General features: G+C 41.1%; 1 protein-coding gene across 1 annotated transcript in view; it reads right to left on the bottom strand.

Moving 5' to 3' along the window:
- Positions 1-9,159, bottom strand: part of Sh3kbp1 (SH3 domain containing kinase binding protein 1) — a 359,863-nt gene that overhangs the window by 19,527 nt on the left and 331,177 nt on the right. The window lies entirely within an intron of this gene.

The following is a 9,159-nucleotide window of genomic DNA, read 5'->3' as shown; positions in this document are numbered from 1 at the left end:
CTGGAAGAGGAACCCTCTGTGGATATCCGAGGGTGATTCACATTGGACACGATGGAGTCAGTTTGGCAAGGGCTGAGCCTTTTTGTGGCACCAGGAACTGCCCACTTTCCATGAACTTCAGTCATGCCCTATTTAGCTCAATTAGAACATGTAGCCTCGTTTTCCATGGATGAGAGGAATGGTCTCAGTGACCACAGGTGACCTAAAAGCACATCCACTGGGAAACAGGAAAAATAGTCAAAAGTTGGAGACAAGTTAGCTGTCACTAACCAAGCTGTGCAGCCCATACATGTTTATTCATACTACTTCCGCTCAAGTTGTTCCCCACTTGACAAAGGAAGTCTGCTAAGGTTTAAAGTGGTCATATCACCATCTCCTGGTATCTTTAGAAGCCATCCTATCTGCATACCCCCCACTTACCATTAAGGCTGCTGGAACTCTGGCCTGGAATCCTGGTAAATGTATCTTTCCCTTTAAGTCCTCTGCCATTCTACATATTGCCACCAGAGAGAAAAGTACAAGGGGCCCGAGATTATCTGCCTAGTTCCCTCCTTCTGTGTCGTGGAGGCTCAATACCAATGACTTGGTCCCTTTTTAATTGTTCAGATTGCACCTCAAGGCCTGGATTAGCTGCTCTCTCCCACTTATACATGACTACCATCTCAGTATTTGGCACCCTGCATTGACTTTCCATGCTGACTTATTGTGGCTTTTATCTGTTTTTCCAGGCCTAACATCATTCCTTGATTGTGGATGAGTGTTCAATAAATGGTTGTTCAACAGTTTGACAAACAACCTTGATAGCTGTGTTTTCCAGAGAGAGAAGGGGGTTGGGGTAGAGGAAAGACAGAAAGGGAGGAGAAAGGGGAGGGGACAGGGAAGAAGAATCAGAATGAATTATTTGAGCCTTCAGCTTCACAGGGTTATTCTTCCATAATTTGAGGGAGAGGTTGTGTGGTTATACCACACAGGTGGAATTTTGTTTTCCTATGCTATTAATGAAGGTATAGGATTTGAGGACAGGGATCTAAGAGCAAGGCTGGCAGTCTAAACTCCCTTCCTTGGTTTTACAATACTTAGATGGGAAAATGCCAAGCCCACAGGACTGCAGATGTTTTCTCTGCAATGAAACAACATCATAAGACATGGTGGGCAGAAACAAATCTCACTCTGCATCTCAGCCATTTGATGGCTGTGGGAAAATCTGTGCAAACTACAAACAGGGGCCAATTTTAGAGCTCAAATTGACACCTGTGGCAGCTAAGCCACCAACAGAAAAATGAGCAGCGATTAACATCTGCATCTACAGAGTCCATAAGGATTAGCTGCTTTGTTTGCATTTATAATCCAGGTGTGAGGCTCACATGACACAGCTGCCAAGAGGATACATGTTTTAAATCCATTTACCACTACCCCACCAACTCCATGTTTCATGCACAAACCCATTTGCTCCTCAGGCCACGAATCTCTTGAGATATTTATATGCAAAATGAAAGCCAGAGTCAGTCTCTCCCAATCTATGAACCCACAACCAGTAGGTAGAAGATGGGGTTGCTTCAAGCCAAATAAATGTTACATACAGCCTGAGAGCTGATGACACCTCTTCCTTGCTTGCTCTCATATACATCTTCAGCTCAATGGCTTCCGTGGATATAGCAAAGGTTATGACAGAAGTTTGCTTGCTGTAAAAGACGTCTCTGTCCCCCCAAATTTGTAATGTTGAGGATAAGAGGGTCTCTATACACAGCAAAGACAGACACTTAAGGCACCAGCCTAGATGTAGACTAGGAATACTCCACCTATAGATGAGAAGTGATAGAAATACCTGGAGAGGAATTCTGGGTCTATCTGCGAATCCAATATGGCAAGTAGGCACTGTGAATCTTTTCCAAGCTTAGGGGTGAAAATGACTGAATACTGTACACATGTATGAAATTCGCAAATAGATAAGGAAAACCAGTGCCAGCCTAAAAACAACAATAAAAACTAATCTCATTTTAGGTCGAAGGTTTTATGGGTGGGCTGGTGTCCTTATCCATCTACTGGGATCCCTTATCCTGCTTGGCTACAGGAAGTGGCCACTTCACGCTCCATATCCCCCACAAGAAGGGGAGGGTAGGATGGGGAAGCAGCTGTGTAAGGGGGAACTGGAAGTGGGGGGCTTCCATCAGCATATAAAATGAATAAATAAGTTAATAAGGAAAAAATCTAATCATAACTAGATGGGTTGCCAAAGCCAGGAGTGCCCTATCAGGGCTGCACAGGTGGAAAGAGTACCTTGTTTCTAATGTGAACCAGTAACAGTAAAGGTCTGTAAATGGAACCAGTTAGTTAATAGCCCTTTGAAGGATCAGGTGGAACCCCATCATTGGTCTACTTCCTGTAGAACTCAAAGATGCCTTTTGAAATGAGTGCCGGTGGTCAGACTGACCTGGTCTATTCCATGACACTCTATGCTATGAGCTGGTAGGGGGAGGTACTTGGGAAAGGCTCAGAGTGAGGCAGGGGGAGGGCCAGGCCTAGATACTCTTTGAAATTAAACACATCTTCAGAAGCACGAGGCAGCAATGAAAATGCTGTGGGCTAAGGGGAAATCTAGCAGATGTAGGTAGCAACAGATGTAGGTAGCAACATCTAGCCGATGTTGCTTTGTGGAATAGAATGTTTGACCCTCAGACCAACCTCTTTTCTTTTTGGCACACATTGAGAAATGCAGAGTACTTCTCAAATACCCATAATAGCAATTTCTATTTGATCTTGACTCATGACCCTAAAAGGGAGCCAGAGGAGCACACATATACATGTGTACCCCATATTGTTCCACATACCATTTAACTGAGTGAAAAACCACAACTGCACCTGCCATTCTTTGGCTCGGGTAATAGCAAATATATCCTTGGTCCCAAAGGCTGTCTGAAAGTCACTGCCAAGGTGTCAGGATGAGCAAGCTGTGCCTCTCAGATGAAAGTTCTCATGTCTGAGCAACTAACCCTGAGAGAGCTGGGAGGTGTGGTTCAATGTTCACACATAACTCTCAGCCAGGAGACTATCTAGAAGTCTCCAAATGTCAGTCATGGAGTTGTCTATGGCAGGACACGATATCCCATGATACATGAGGAAATTCCTTGAAGACTTGAAATGCTACAATGACTAATAACTGGCACTACAATTCTGAAGGAATCTTAATGTGAATGTCTACAATAGGAAGTCTTCAGTAGATAGGGGATTGAAAGGCCAATGGTTCAAAGCCAGATGATCTAAGTCTTTTCTCAGACTCTGCCTACAAAAGCTTTAAAAAATGATTTCTTATAGGAAAAGATAGATATTGTAAAACGAGGCAAGAATTTAATCACGTATTAACCAAAGACACAAGAAAAGAATTGTGTTAATGGTTGGTATTAAGTTGCTTTATGTATGCCTTGCATAGTTTTACTATAGAGATTTTAGTACTGATTAAATTTGATGTCTGTTTTATTGAATATTTTAGACATTAGCTACTAAAGCAACAGACAATAATATCTAATCTCAAAAAGAATGTATTCCCTTTATGTAAAAACAAGGTGTAAATTGTATTACTTTTTCTAGGGTACATAACTTGTCACAAGCCTGAGAGAGAGAAAGAGAGACCACACAGGAGTGCTCTCTCTGTGTATCTCTCTCTCTCTCCCTCCCTCCCCACTTACCTTGTCTTACTCTCTCCCTTCCCTTGTAACCACATTACTGGTTGATGTTTAAATACGTTATTCCAATATTTATTTACCTTTTTCTGTAGATAGTCACTAGCTTCCAAAAGCTCTGAAATTGCTTTTAAAATATATTTTATGGAGATCTCAGGAAAATTGGGAAACTCTAAGGAACGCAAGACTACATTTGAGGTATGGGGGGGGGGGGATGCATCCTTAGTCCAGTTCCCAGTTTCCCAATCAGCTTCTTGAGCTGACCTCTGTGATACTGATATGTGAGATAGGGTTGTTCCTGGTCATTTATTGGCCCTCCTATATACTGTAGGATATTCATTGGCATTCCTGGTCTTTACTCACTACAAGTAAGTATTGCTTCTACTCCTGTGACATGACAAAAACGTCCTGAGACACCACTACCACCTGTCTTTTGGAGAGAACAGTTTTGATCATTGGTATAGATCAGTTTCATGGAGATTTGGGCTCCCAGCTGCTTCTTCCTAGCCAGCAAGTTAACTTTGCCAAAATACATGGCCATCTCTATTCACTATTGTTTTTGCTCCAAAACCACATAATCATCATATTGTTCTTCAGGGATGCTGATGAGAAAAATATGTAAGACAGGTGGTAGGTACTCAACACCTGCCAGTTCCTTCTCTCCTGCTTCCTTGCTCCCACCACTGTAACTTCAACACTAGATAGACAGGAGAACAAGAAAGGAAAGGTCTACCATCCATCTGTAGTAGAGGAATGAGTGTAGCAACACCTTTATACACATATAGAGCCATATTTCCCTAGAGGCAAGCACCTGTAACTGCACCTCAGGGAGGAATGAAGGACAGTAAGGACATGCTTTATTTCATGTGAAAAATATGCATGCAGATTTCACAGCCGAAGAGGATGACTTCCACACCCCCCAAACCCTGCAGGTTTTTTAGGGAGATTTCAAGAAAGCTCGAAAACATAGTTCTATGTATAACAGACTGGTTGACAGATAAGTCAGAAGCCCCAGGACAGTATTGTTGGTATTGTTCTACATAGTCAGTTATTTTTAAAAGTACAGAAGAGAGACATTTCCAACAGCATACTTACACAGAAGTAGTATATATGTGTTTTTTACATATGTCTATGTTCATGTGTGTGCATGTGCACATGTGTGCGGAGGCTAGAGGAGGATGATCTTGAAATCTTGGGTGCTGCTCCTCGGGATCTGCCTGGCTTTTGATGTTTTGAAGACAGGGACTCGTACTGCCTTGGAACTCACTTAAAAGACTAGATTAGCTAGCCAGTGGATCAGGGGGATCCATCCCTCTGTCTCCACCTCCACTGTGCTGAAATTACATGGCACCACATTTTGAAAACATAGGTCCTTCAGATTAAACTCAGGTCCTATAACTTAAAAAAATCACTGGGATTTTAATGCAAATCAATTTAATTTTTTTAACAGCTTTACTGAAGTATAAATTATAAACCATAAAGCCATCCATTTTAATTATACAACAATAATTTGTAGTAAATTTACAGAGCTATATATCACCAAGATTGAGTTTTCAAGTGTTTCCAACTGATCCCCAGATTGATTGGCTCTTAATAGTATTCCTAATGCATAGGAAAGTATTTTTCCATTCCCTGGTCCAAAGGAAGCATAGTCACCAGGCATCCATGAAAGATTCATCCAGAAACAATCTGAGGATAAGTATTTTTAAAGATTTATTATTTATTATATGTAAGTACACTGTAGCTGTCTTCAGATGCACCAGAAGAGTGTGTCAGATCTCATTATGGGTGGTTGTGAGCCACCATGTGGTTGCTGGGACCTGAACTCAGGACCTTCGGAAGAACAGTCAGTGCTCTTACCCACTGAGCCATCTCGCCAGCCCTGAGGATAGGTTGAAGTTAGCCTTCAAATCCTTTTAATCAAGTCTGCTAACTTTAAAGTCCACAACTCTTGGCCCTCAAATTGACTACAATGTGATGTGTTTGGTGGGTCAAACTCAAGACTGAGAGGAAAATGTCACTTCCTTAAGTGAAGAGAGTGGTGGTAGCATAAAGAAGTGGCAACCAGAAGCTTAAGTGGATTTGAACAGAATGGAACAAAAACAAAGATGCCAGGCAACTGGGAAGGAATGAATTATAATTGCTCTAAGTCAATTCATTGAAGCTCGGTGACTTAGTTCATAGGTTGCTTCCCATCTAGAGGTCCATTGCTATGTGCTTCAGAAGGAAAATAACAGAAAATCTCCTGGTTGTATTGAAGTGTAACAATAAATCTCACCATGCAGTGAGAGCTACAATATAAGGAATAATAAAAGTAAATGTTATGGCACTTAACTTCATGGCCTATAATCTCCCATTCAATCAGAACAGAGATTCTTCCATCACCAAGAGAGAACTGGACAATTTAATTTTCATTTCTATTCATGCACAAGCCTGTGTTGGAGCGCTTCCATATTTTCTATTATGCTATTTGAAAAAATGGCTGCATAGTTTGATACAAACAATATCTCAATCTGACATCAACAGCTTAGTTTTGGACCAATTGATTTCATTCTAAATTATCGTTGGCTGACAGATGCCGAGAGCTGCCCACACAAGATCTGAAAAAGCCATGTTCTCTAATTTAATATTATAATAATTTTAAATTACAGCTTTATTAAGAGGAAACAGATTTATTTATAGCGAACACTGATGGTTTCTAATGATGTTCGGGGCTGCATTATGCTATTCAGACAGCCTACATTCGGACAGCTTCAATTGTTTGAATGACTAACAAAAAACATTCTGGTACAAATAATGTCCTCCTTGGTTCAAAGCAACAGAATCCTACAAAAGCAGTCCCAGAGAGAGCCACCCTCCTCTGCAATATCATTTTCTCCTTGATCAATCTACCTGCAAAGAATATTTCTGTCTTTGGGTTTAAAGACATTCTGCTTAAAAATCTGCTTCTCCCTTGGCTTCTGTAAAATGGCAAGATCTTTTGTTTTTCATCCTTGAATGTGGATTTTGTCAGCGTATGGTCTTCACCCCTAGGTGCATCTCACCCCTTTTAAATCTCTTTGTGGTGTGTCAGGGTGGTAGGTGTTTGTACTGTGTGAGTGCACAAACATACATGCATGAGTATTTAGATGGGTGTACACATTGCATGACATGGTGCCCATAAGAAGGTTAGAGGACAACCTTGGGTGCTGGTCCTTACCGTTGCTGTCTACTTTCTTTTAGGCATGGTCTCATATAGGTCAGTGTCTGCAAAAGCAGCTCCAACTTTAGACTCCATCCAGCACTAACATGGGGCATCTGGACAAATCTCAAAGTCAATGTGTTTAACTAAACCCATTCAACTTATTGACATCTAGCTTTCCTGTATCTGATTGGTCTTCATCATTTAGTTATACTAATTTTGAAGTTTGATACATCACTTCAGTGTTCTCATCAATGGCTTCCACTGTCTCTAGAATAAATTTCAAATCCACCCCACATTAAACTCAATTTGATCCCTGCTTATATTTCCAAGTCAATTCCTCTACTCAGCACAAACATTCTACTACAGTCAGGCTGATCTATCTAAGCTTTCAGCACTTCCCCATGTGATCCCCCTGCCTGCCCCCACCTCTGCCTAAGCAAAGCCAAGATACAGATAACTCTGTGCTCTTTTGTAGAGCTTGTCCCAGCCTGCTGCCACAAAGGAACACCCTAGTTAGTATTATGTTCTACTACTTAGTTGTTACTCATACCTCTAGGGTCATCCCACTTATTATCCAGTACCTTCTAAATCTACAGAAGCAGACACATGTATAAAGGTGTTTGGGTAGTGAATAGTCCAGTATTTCTGGTTGATACCATTTCTTAAAAGTCAAGAACCTACACTTTAGGTTGTTAACTTGTGCAATGTTATTCTTCAGCACCATCTCTCTGGGTTTCCAAATACAACTAGAATTTAGTTTCCACAGTATGAGAAGCACTTAGAGGAATTCTCCTACCTATGCCACCAATATTTCTCAACTAGTTGGTCAGATTAGAAAACATGCTAATTGGGCTGGTGAGATGGATTAGTGGTTAAGAGCACTGACTGCTCTTCCAAAGGTCCTGAGTTCAAATCCCAGCAACCACATGGTGGCTCACAACCATCTGTAATGAGATCTGATGCCTTCTTCTGGTGCATCTGAAGACAGCTACAATATACTTATTTATAATAATATATAAATTTTTTTTAAAGAAAATGTGCTAGTCATACATCTTTAATAGCCATCCTAGACAACTCCAGACCCAGTGAAAGCAAGGGTCAAAGGCCAGAGCTCTTAGAAAAGCCAGATACTTAGCACTATGTATTCTAGAGGAAGAAAACACCTTTTCTTCCTGTGTGAGGTTCCACACAAGACCTTTACCGGTATTCCACCAATCAGCTGTTCTAGCTGAAAACACAGACTGAATACCAAAGCATGGTAGGAGAACCATAATTTCATCTAGCCTTTCAATCAGTATTCACTGCTCTGCTCTTTCTGTTTTTTCTTTTTTCTTAACCCAATAAACTCCAGAGCTAGCCAGTTTTAGCTGTTGGGTTATGCTTCATGACAGATTCTCAAATGCTGGATGAGGATAGAAACCAACCTGTGGAAGCAGCAAATGTATTTTTGGTATTTACAGTCACAACCAAGTATCTTACACAGAAGGCCTCACAAGGTCAGGCCAAAGACTTCAGGTCAGCAGTTTGCAAAGATGTGATTCTATTATCAGATTCAGAAAACAACAACAACAACAACAAAACAGTATCCAAACTTGGGGGTCACATCAGGCAGGTCAGGAGATTGCTCATGTCAGGCACTCTGCTGCTCTTGTAAGGCCCGCCAACTGTTGAGCATTTGTTTCTAAATTAAGTGGCAAGCACAGAAGATTATGGAAATCTATCTTCTGTGTCAAATCAATACTATTATTAACTGCCAGATGCTGGGAATGAGTGGATTGGAGGTAGGTGGGTGTGGCTAGAAGTGAGCAACACAGCCTGACATGGTGGCCTGTGATCCTAGGATTTGGGAAGTGAAGTCAGGAGTATTGTTGAGTTTGAGACAATAATATTACATGTACTAAACTATTATTAGTATTGTATTATTATAATAAGTTCTAGGCTACCCCAGTGTGATGTTTAGTTTTACTTATCAATGGGAATCTCCTGAGAAGAGTATCTCAATGAGGGATTGGTTAGACCAAGTTGTCTTATGGCATATCTTTGGGGGATTATCTTGATTACACTTGAGGTGGCAAAAGTCACCCATGGTAGATGTTCCCCATCCCTAGGCAGGAGATCCTGAACTGTATTATTGTAGAGAACACAAGCTACATTTATTCTCTTTGCTCTTATTAGTGGATATGATTGGCTGCTTCAAGCTTCTTGCTGCCTTGATTTCCTCACAATGACCTAGCCTTGTGACTCTTCTCCCCTAAGATAAGTATTTTATCATAGCAAGTGGAAAGAAAAACTAGGATG

Source organism: Mastomys coucha, chromosome X (genome assembly GCF_008632895.1).
Source record: "Mastomys coucha isolate ucsf_1 chromosome X, UCSF_Mcou_1, whole genome shotgun sequence".
In the NCBI taxonomy this organism is placed as follows: Eukaryota; Metazoa; Chordata; class Mammalia; order Rodentia; family Muridae; genus Mastomys; species Mastomys coucha.
This window is presented reverse-complemented; position numbering and strand designations above follow the sequence as displayed.